This window comes from Parambassis ranga, chromosome 18 (assembly GCF_900634625.1).
Source record: "Parambassis ranga chromosome 18, fParRan2.1, whole genome shotgun sequence".
NCBI classification, from domain to species: Eukaryota; Metazoa; Chordata; class Actinopteri; family Ambassidae; genus Parambassis; species Parambassis ranga.
Window position 1 is genome coordinate 1,490,696 of NC_041038.1, and position 9,212 is coordinate 1,499,907.

Sequence of the window (9,212 nt, forward strand, 5' to 3'; positions counted from 1 at the left end):
AACCTACACACAGGCCTCCTGTCTGGTAAAAATGTGCTTCTGTCATATATGATAAAGTAAACATTTGAAGACACACACGCACACACACACAGCCCCTAGTCACTACAAGCCGAAAAGAGGCAGGTGTTGGTTTTCATTGACAGTGAAGACAACAACTGTTCAAGTCAGCTTTACCAGGCCTTACCAGCAAAATGTAAGGCCAATATTCCCAGGCATATGTATTATAGAAACTAGAATTACAGCACGTACAATGGGCTACACATCCACTCTATGGCTGTGGTGCTGACTTTAGCATTAAATGTCACAACAAGACATTCATTTGATGCTGTATTTCCTGCACCACTGCACCTGTGCTAGGATTAAAAGTAATGCTGAGACTTGCTGACACCCTTAGTGTAAGTAGCAATCATAAAGGTTTGCAGTTGTCCTCACATGAGTAGTTTTCGAGCAAATGAACATCTACATTCATCCAACTACCATGCAAGTAGTGTGGTCCACCCACAGATTCGTGTCTCAACAGAAACAGCACAAATATGTAGGAGCATGACAGAAACCTCTCCCTGCAGCACTAGAGGATAGTACCTTCTGTGTTAAAGAGGTGAATCTAGACAGATCCAGACCAACGCAACATCACAAAGCATTTATAAATATGATGGAGCTAGTCACAAGAGAATTAGGTCTACTATTATTTTTTATTATTTAATATTTATTATTATTACCTATGTTAACCCCAGCAAATAGATTAGGCTAGAAGCCCACACGTCTAAATACAGACTAGGTTCGGACCTGCCTGCGTTTGAATGCAAACACTATCACTACTACCTGTATCAGTACAACATCATCATGGAAAGCGACTACATGCCAGTACAAAAACCCCAGCGCCTCCAGAGAAGTACACAAGTGTACATTAATTTACAGCATTTGTGAGGTTCAGCTAAAAGAAATCAGGACACAGACTAAAAAAGACACAACACTACTGCTACTGAGAAACAATCCAGTAAGTATGGCCAGAAGAGAAAGGAATATGGCCAAGATCAGTCAAGCCAAGGTCTGACATGAATGACATCATATTCAAAGGTGAGGACATCATAATTCCCCCTAAATTATAAATATATGCACATGGTCATAGGAAAGTGGAAGCAGAGAGCCTGCTGCATTCATGTTGATGATGAACAAACAGATGTTTGGAAATGGTGGATTGTGGATGCTCTCATTCATCCAGGTCATAGTCATTTTAAGTTTCGAGGCAACTGGACTTGTTTTTGAAGATGTTTCACAACTCCTCTGAGTGGCTTCTTCAGTTCTGCTACTGTTCTGGTAGAGAATCTGTGTTTTTATGCAGAAACTCACATTACATGAAGAGTCCAGTTGCCTCAATTTAAACTCTTGGAAAAGATGTTAGGAAAGTGCCCCACCACACCTAAGATTACATTTATAGGCTAAAAATGTAACAATTTAACTCTTTGTGATAGCTCACCTGCTTGAAGTAAAGATAGTAGCCTACACAGCTATAATACATATATAATATAATATAATATAATATATATATATATATATATATATATATATATATATATATATATATATATATATATATATATATATATATATATATCAGATACCCCGCTGGCATAATAAACTGGCCAAAAGAGGCCATAGAAGCCACTGATGTGAAGACAAGGGAGCTCTTCACAATGCATGGAGCACTTCACCCCAAATCCAGCATCCTGAGGCTGTACACTAAGAGGAAGGAAGGAGGCTGGGGACTGGTGAGCATCAGAGCCACGATCCAAGATGAAACAGCAAAAATCCACAAGTACATCAGAAAGATGGCCCCAAGCAATGAAATACTTAGTGAATACCTAAGGCAACAGAAGCCTGATGCAGAGGAAGAGGTGCAAGAACCATCATGGCAGGACAAGCCCCTCCACGGAATGTACCACCGACAGATACAGGAAGTGGCTGACATCGAGAAGTCCTACCAGTGGCTGGAAAAAGCTGGACTGAAAGACAGCACAGAGGCACAAATCATAGCAGCACAGGAACAGGCCTTGAGCACAAGATCAATAGAGGCTAGGGTCTACCACACCAGACAGGACCCCAGGTGCAGACTGTGCAAACACACTCCTGAGACAATCCAGCACAGCAGGGTTGCTATCAGGCAGGGCGTACATGGAACGGCATAACCAAGTGGCAGGCATAGTGTACAGGAACAGCTGTGCCAAGTATGGCCTGGAGTTCCCAAGGTCAAGATGGGACACACCTCCAAAGGTGATTGAGAATGACCAAGCTAAGATCCTGTGGGACTTCCAGATACAGACCGACAAAATGGTGATGGCTAACCAACCGGACATAGTAGTGGACAAACAGCAGTGGAAAGCTGTAATGGTAGATGTAGCAATCCCAAGTGATGGCAACATACGGAAGAAGGAACATGAGAAACTGAAGAAATACCAAGGGCTTAAAGAAGAGCTAGAAAAGATGTGGAAGGTGAAGGTAACAGTGGTCCCTGTGGTAATTGGAACCCTCTGGGCTGTGACCCCCAAACTCGGAGAGTGGCTCCAACAGATCCCAGGAACAACAACAGAACTCTCAGTCCAGAAGAGCGCAGTGCTAGGAACAGCTAGGATACAGCGAAGAACCCTCAAACTATAAACTATGGTCCACAGCACTTACTGCTTCCCCTTGCTGCACAGCAAGCACACACCATCTGTCAGTCCAGCCCCTTGCTCTCCATCTGGCCACTCCTACATGGACACTCCTCCTACAGAGAATTCTCATCCTCATATCAGTAGAGCAACATCCTCTCTATCTAAAATGTACTTTTGCGTCCTCAAAGGGGTGTCCTTTGTTATCCGGGAGTACATGGACTGCTTAGTCCGGACCTGAGGAACTGAGGAGCTCTTTTCCAGTCTGAGCCCTGTGCTGCAAGAATCTCTGCTCTGTGGCCTTGACAGTAGATGAAGCTGCTTGGATAAGCAGTGAAATGTCCAAGTCTAGTTGCTTTGCTTCAAACTCTTCAATTAAAATGACCTGGATGGCTTAAAAACAACCTCATCAACATATATATACAATCACTTTGGGATGATGTTTGGTGTTGGAATACAAAAATACCCAAATTAAACTTGATGACTATAGGAACTACCCCTCCTGTCAACTTAAAATGCAGACAGGAGAGCGTGACCCCAACCAGACTACACCAGGGTTCTAGTGTCTCTTTTGAATCATTGTGGCATTGATGTGAAGAAGGCCTTCTTAGGAGTCTGGAGCTGCGCTAAAATGTTATTTGTTTGTTGTGATATTATAATAATGATAATGATGATGATTATGATGATGTATTATAATAATAACAATAATAAAGTCAATACATGTCATTACAGACTTAAAGTTCTAAGCTTCCCCATCACTTCACAATGTTGTTCTGTTTCATGATCGAATCTATTCTTGTCCAATAATAGCATGCCCATGACCTTCTCAGTACTGCCTACTTCCTGTAAAGCTGCCTTCTACATGAGAGGTCAACCTTATAATCATCACTGCTAGTATTAATTTGTTACCCCCAGCTAACAGCAGAGTCCATTGTAATCAACAAACGAGGTGCTTTGACAAATGAAAGCTTGGTTACAGCCTAGTAAGACAAACTGTCAGCATGATGTTGTCTTCTGTCATTTGTGTTAGCTCAGATTAAAGAGAGCTCAGCTCATTCACTTGCTTGTTATCATCATCATCATCATCTATCTAGCCAACCATTCTCTTAACCCACTTTATCCTGTACAGGGTCACAGAGGGGCTGGAGCCAATCCTAACTGTCAAGGACTTTGGAAAGGTCAGCAGTCAATTACAGATGGCAGAAACTGGAAAAACAATGGAAAATAAAAAACACACCAACTCTTGGCATTTCAGTAGAAAATAATCCAAGGCTAACTTGGATGCACAATGTTTCCTTCAGGTTCTAATGGTTAATGTCTAAACATAATGCTCTTAAAAATTAGATCATTAATTTCACTGGGAATTCCTGGTTAAATAAAGGGCAATGGAAGTTGCCATAGTAACTCTTGTGAGGAGATAACTGTAATCAGGTGTTTTGATATCTATGACTGAAAGCATTTTGCCTACAAAAATGTGTAATCAAAATGTGTAGTAGATGGTATTTGTTTTGCCTTTTACCCATTGGACACAAATGCCTTCACCTAGGGATTTCACCAAATAAGTGCTCTTCTATTTTTCAAGGCATAGCACACACACACCACACACAAAATTTTGCAGCTGTTTCTCCTCCCTGTTAAATTAATCTAATTCTGTCGTGCTTTTCTTCTTTATGCCCTCCCTCCCTCTCTCCCTCTTTCCATTACAGTTTCTGTCTCAGCATAATGGCAAACAGCTTTCAGAGAATTAAGGAGTCACTGCAGCACCATTGGTTGTATATTACATAATCAATATGGCCTGCTCTAAAAGTGCAGACACCATTTAATAGTGCTGCTACACACAACACCCTATCTACCTGCTTACCTAACCTGAACAACATAGCTAAAAAACAAATACATAGTTTTTCAGCATTGCAATTATAACAACCTGTCATGTTTGTTCTCTGTAATGTATAATGTTTGTGCATGTTTGTTCCTCCCTCTCTCCTTCTCTCTCTCTCTCTCTCTCTCTCTCTCTCATCCTCTCTGTCCTGTCTACCTCTTCTTCTCCTCCTCTACCTGGCCGACTATCAGCAAGTAGGTTCTCCTCATGAGCCAGGTCCTGTTCAAGGTTTCTATCTATCTATCTATCAGTCTGTCTGTCTGTCTATATATTTATACACTGTCTCAGTGTGTGTGTGTATCGCAGCAGCTGCAAGCAACGGCTATCTTATCCTTCATAAATTCTTAAGAATAGAATAGATATACTTTTTTCATCCTAAGCTGGGAAATGTTGCCCTTAGCAGCCCACAATACCCTATTTCAGTCTGAGATAGGGTCTTTCTCTGATTAATGTAGTACATGTAAAATGTGTTGTTGGTGGGACTTGCTAGCAAAAAAAAATGGAAAAAGATTTGTTCAGACTTAAACCACTATCTTTACCTAAACTTACCATTGTGCTTTTAATGCCTACCTAACTATGAGTGAACCGGGAATCTTCTTCCTGCTTAGACTGTCGCCTCACAGGAAGAAGATTCCTGGTTCGATTCTGACTGGGGCCTTTCTGTGTGGGGTTTGCACGTTCTTCCTGTGCCTGCATGGGTTCTCTACGGGTACTTGCTAGGTTAATTGGTGACTCTAAATTGCCCGTAGGTGTGCATGTGAGTGTGCATGGTTGTCTCTCTGTTGCCCTGCGATGGACTGGTGACCTGTCCAGGGTGTACCCCGCCTCTCACCCAAAGCTAGCTTCAGCCCCCCGTGACCCTGCACTGCGGGAGAAGTGGGTTAATAGAGGATGGATGGATGGAACTGCCCCACGGTTGTGTCTTGGACACTTGAGGAGAGAGGGGCTAAGCTGTCAACTGATCACCACCTAGCGGTAAGTTGGCTCCATTGGCGGAGGAGGCAGGCCCAAATGTATTGTGGGGTCTGTTGGGAACATTTGGCCGAACCCTCTACCAAAGAACTCTTCAACTTCCCCCTCCAGGAGAGCTTCAACCGGATTCCGAAGGAGGTGGGCATCATTAAATCTGAGTGGACCATGTTCTCTGCCTCCGCTGTCGATGCAGCTGTCCGAAGTTGTGGCCACAAAGCATCCAGTGCCTGTCGTGGTGGTCCAATCCCCAGACCCAGTGGTGGACACTGGAAGTCAGGTATGAAGAAGGAGTCCAATTGGTCCTAGTTGGCTTGTGGAACTCCTGAAGCAGCTGACAGGTATTGGCAGGCCAAGCGTGCTGCAGCTCGGGCAGTTGTGGAGGCAAAAACTCAGACCTGGTAAGAGTTTAAAGAGGCCATGGGGGAGGACTACCTAACAGAAATCTCACAGGAACAGGTAGAAGAAACATTGCCTTGGGCGGGAGTGGGCAGACACACTTAAAGGTACTGGACACAGTAGCTGTGGTCGAATGAAAAATCAAATATGGCAAACACATAGTCAAATCTAAGACAGGCAATCAAAGACATTGAAGTTACACCAATTTAACAAAAAGTGCATCAGAAGGAAATCTCCTACCCTACCTTTAACTTGTGTCATAATATATGTTCATTCTGCTTTAAGACAAAGTCAAACAATGCCTTGTATCCTACATGTACCTGAAATGATGGTTTCCAGGAAAGTGCCATTGTTGGTATTTTGGGAGGGGTGTGGAGGGAGGTTAGAGACCCATTGAGATCATTAGATCATTAGACACCATTCTTCTACGGGTTTGATGGGAGGGCTGCAACACCTCCAGCAAGCTTATCCACAACATCTGGGTTCCAAGGAAACCCCTCGCCTCTGACTTGTTGCTAGAGCTGATGTTTTGGGGTCTACATGATGTCTTTCACTGTCGCTGGTTCAAGTCCACCAATAACTTCCAGTGTCATGCCCCACATAGTTGGCCAAAACAGGTCTTAGATAAAGACTCAGCAACACTGGTTGTTATGGAAGGGCCAAGCAATGGCAAATAAGCGGACTACTCTTTCCAGTTTGTTAACCATACAGAGTGGGATCTCATTGTTGGTCATAGACACCAGAGCATTAACTTGACAGGTAACAAGTGTCAGTGACTTTGGGGCTGCTGACTGTGTTCTGGCTAATCTGATCCATTTAGTCTGTGTCCCTGAGGACAGCATCATGCCAGCATATAAGACTTTCACCACTCTTGGTATGGGCCCCCTAGTGACGTAAACGCATGGCTCCAATGCTTCCAGGTTCCCTTTGATGACCTGCCCATTTGCCAGAGCTTAATTAGGAGCCTTTAAGGTGATATGGTCAGATGTCCATACATGTGGCCATAGGAGGAAGTCAAGAGTTTGAGCTACTCATCCCTACAATGCACTCTAAGGTTCAGACGATGGCCTTCATTGTCATGGTGAAGTGAACCTCCCCGACCTGACCACCAGCATCAGTAAATCTACATCAACTACATGTCTTTTAGAGCCCACAACCAGTTCAAATGTTCCACTGGTTTCCTTCACACATCACACAAACCATAAGAACAGATACATTTTACTGTATAATTCTGACGATGAGTGTAAACAAAATGGACCAGCATAGGATGATTTAGATGCTCAGTGTGATGTGTTTTTCCTGTATCCAATGTGTCCAAACCAGACATGATCACTGTTGCTAAATATATCCAATATATGCTGCTTAATCTCAGATGCATTTCTACAGGAACAGACAGGTGTACAAATGAAATATATAAAAAAGAAAGTGGCCAAGAACTGGTCTATATCCAGCAGGCAGTGAAACAGCTGTCTCAGGCTAATCTCTAATGGTGTACAGCAGGCTGTGTGTGCTGCTGATGCAGACCTATTATCTAATTGCAACTGCAGCAGCACTGACTGGGCATAACACATTAATCTCTTCGGTCCTCCTCCTCTTTCTCCTTCCCTCTCATACCTACTGTATAATTTGTTTTTTCTTTCTATGACTGCTTACTCCCTCAATCACAACATGACAGTTGTCATGTTTACTTGTTTATTTGTTTATTTTTCAATTTACATATCTATGTTTTCTTGGGGGTTGCAGTAGAGTAATCCCACACAATTTTCCAATACACTTATAATTTTCCCCTGGTATCAATAAAGTTTTTTTCTTTATGATTCTGATTTGTGTCATATTTGAGAGACATAACAGGCAGTAGAGTTGAGCTGATGACATAAATAACATTCCCACACAATATATTCATGACACTGCACTTGGCTGCAGGTAAGAGCTGTATTGTGTCCATCCATCCATCCATCTACCCATCATCCGAACCAGCTTTGTCCTGCATTGCAGGGTCACCGGGGGCTGGAGCCTATCCCAGCTATCTACAGATAAAGGGCAGGGTACACCCCGTATTATGTCCAGTAGCTAATTCTCTGTTTGCTGCTGTTTATTAGTACGTCATAATGCTGAGCAGTTTACAATAAAGTGAAAGGGGGCTCCCTGGTGGGGAGCCAGGGGGCTTCAGTCACTGTGAAGAAGTATTGTTATAGCTCCACTGTAGTGATGGGAAATTCCTTTAAAACAAAGCTGCAGTGACCCTCTGTGGTTGTAAAGTATAATACACACAGCTTTGAGCCCTTCAGTGTGCAGTGCTGTCTGCATCGCAGGAGCTCCACATGGAAACATCCTGTCTGTTAATATTTTACACTGTGGACTTCAAACACTATTATTATAAGTGTGCCAAAGTTCTCTGATGAGTCTGCTGTTGTCAGCTTCTTCACAGATGGGGACAAAACACAATCTAGAGGACTCATCCAGGACATTGCAGACTCCAGATCAATGTGGAAAAAAAAGATTAAAGAGCTGGTGGTGGATTTTCACCAGCGGAGGATAAGAAGAGGTAGACAGGACAGAGACAGAGAGAGAGGAACAAACATGCGGCAAACATACATTACTGAACAAATATGAGGTATAAGGTTGTTGATGTTGTCAAGGAAGCCGAAACAGTGTCTTACGTGTGATACTTGACCATGGTGGCGGTGAGGTGGGAGAGCCACAACAACAACAAGCTCCGCGTGTTTCAAGGCCTGCCTGTCAGCACAGAGGACCAAACTAGTACAGTGACTGGGTCACTAAGTTATAATTGTTCTTAGTTGCACTAGAGATTTAACAGTTTACATCAGACTCTAGTCTTGTTTACAATGTTTTAGGCATTTGCTAAAAAGAAGCACCTTTTCATAGTTTATTGTTAAAAAAAACTCAAAAAGAGAACAAAAGCTAAAGAGACAATGCTTTCATATACTACTTTTTTCATTTGAATGTATGTATCATGATTACAAGAGCAGTCAGTTAGCATTACATCCTGTCGCCAAGGTGTGGGTGTTGGTGCTTGGTGGACTCGCACTAATTACCAAGGCAAATGATTCTGATTAAAGTGTAAAGTACTCTTTTGTTTAATAATAGACAATTTTTCACTCATGTTTGCTGCTAAATTAACTAGGTTTATCAGGCACTTGTAGTTATAGTATAATTTGCTTCCTGTAATATGCTGGACACAGCTATCTCTTCATTTTATTTTTTTTAATTTTGAGTTTACAGATATAGAGATTGTGTACCAATTAGTGCTAATTGCCAATCCATGGTGGGGGTAGTGTTGCAGGATGTGTCTAGCT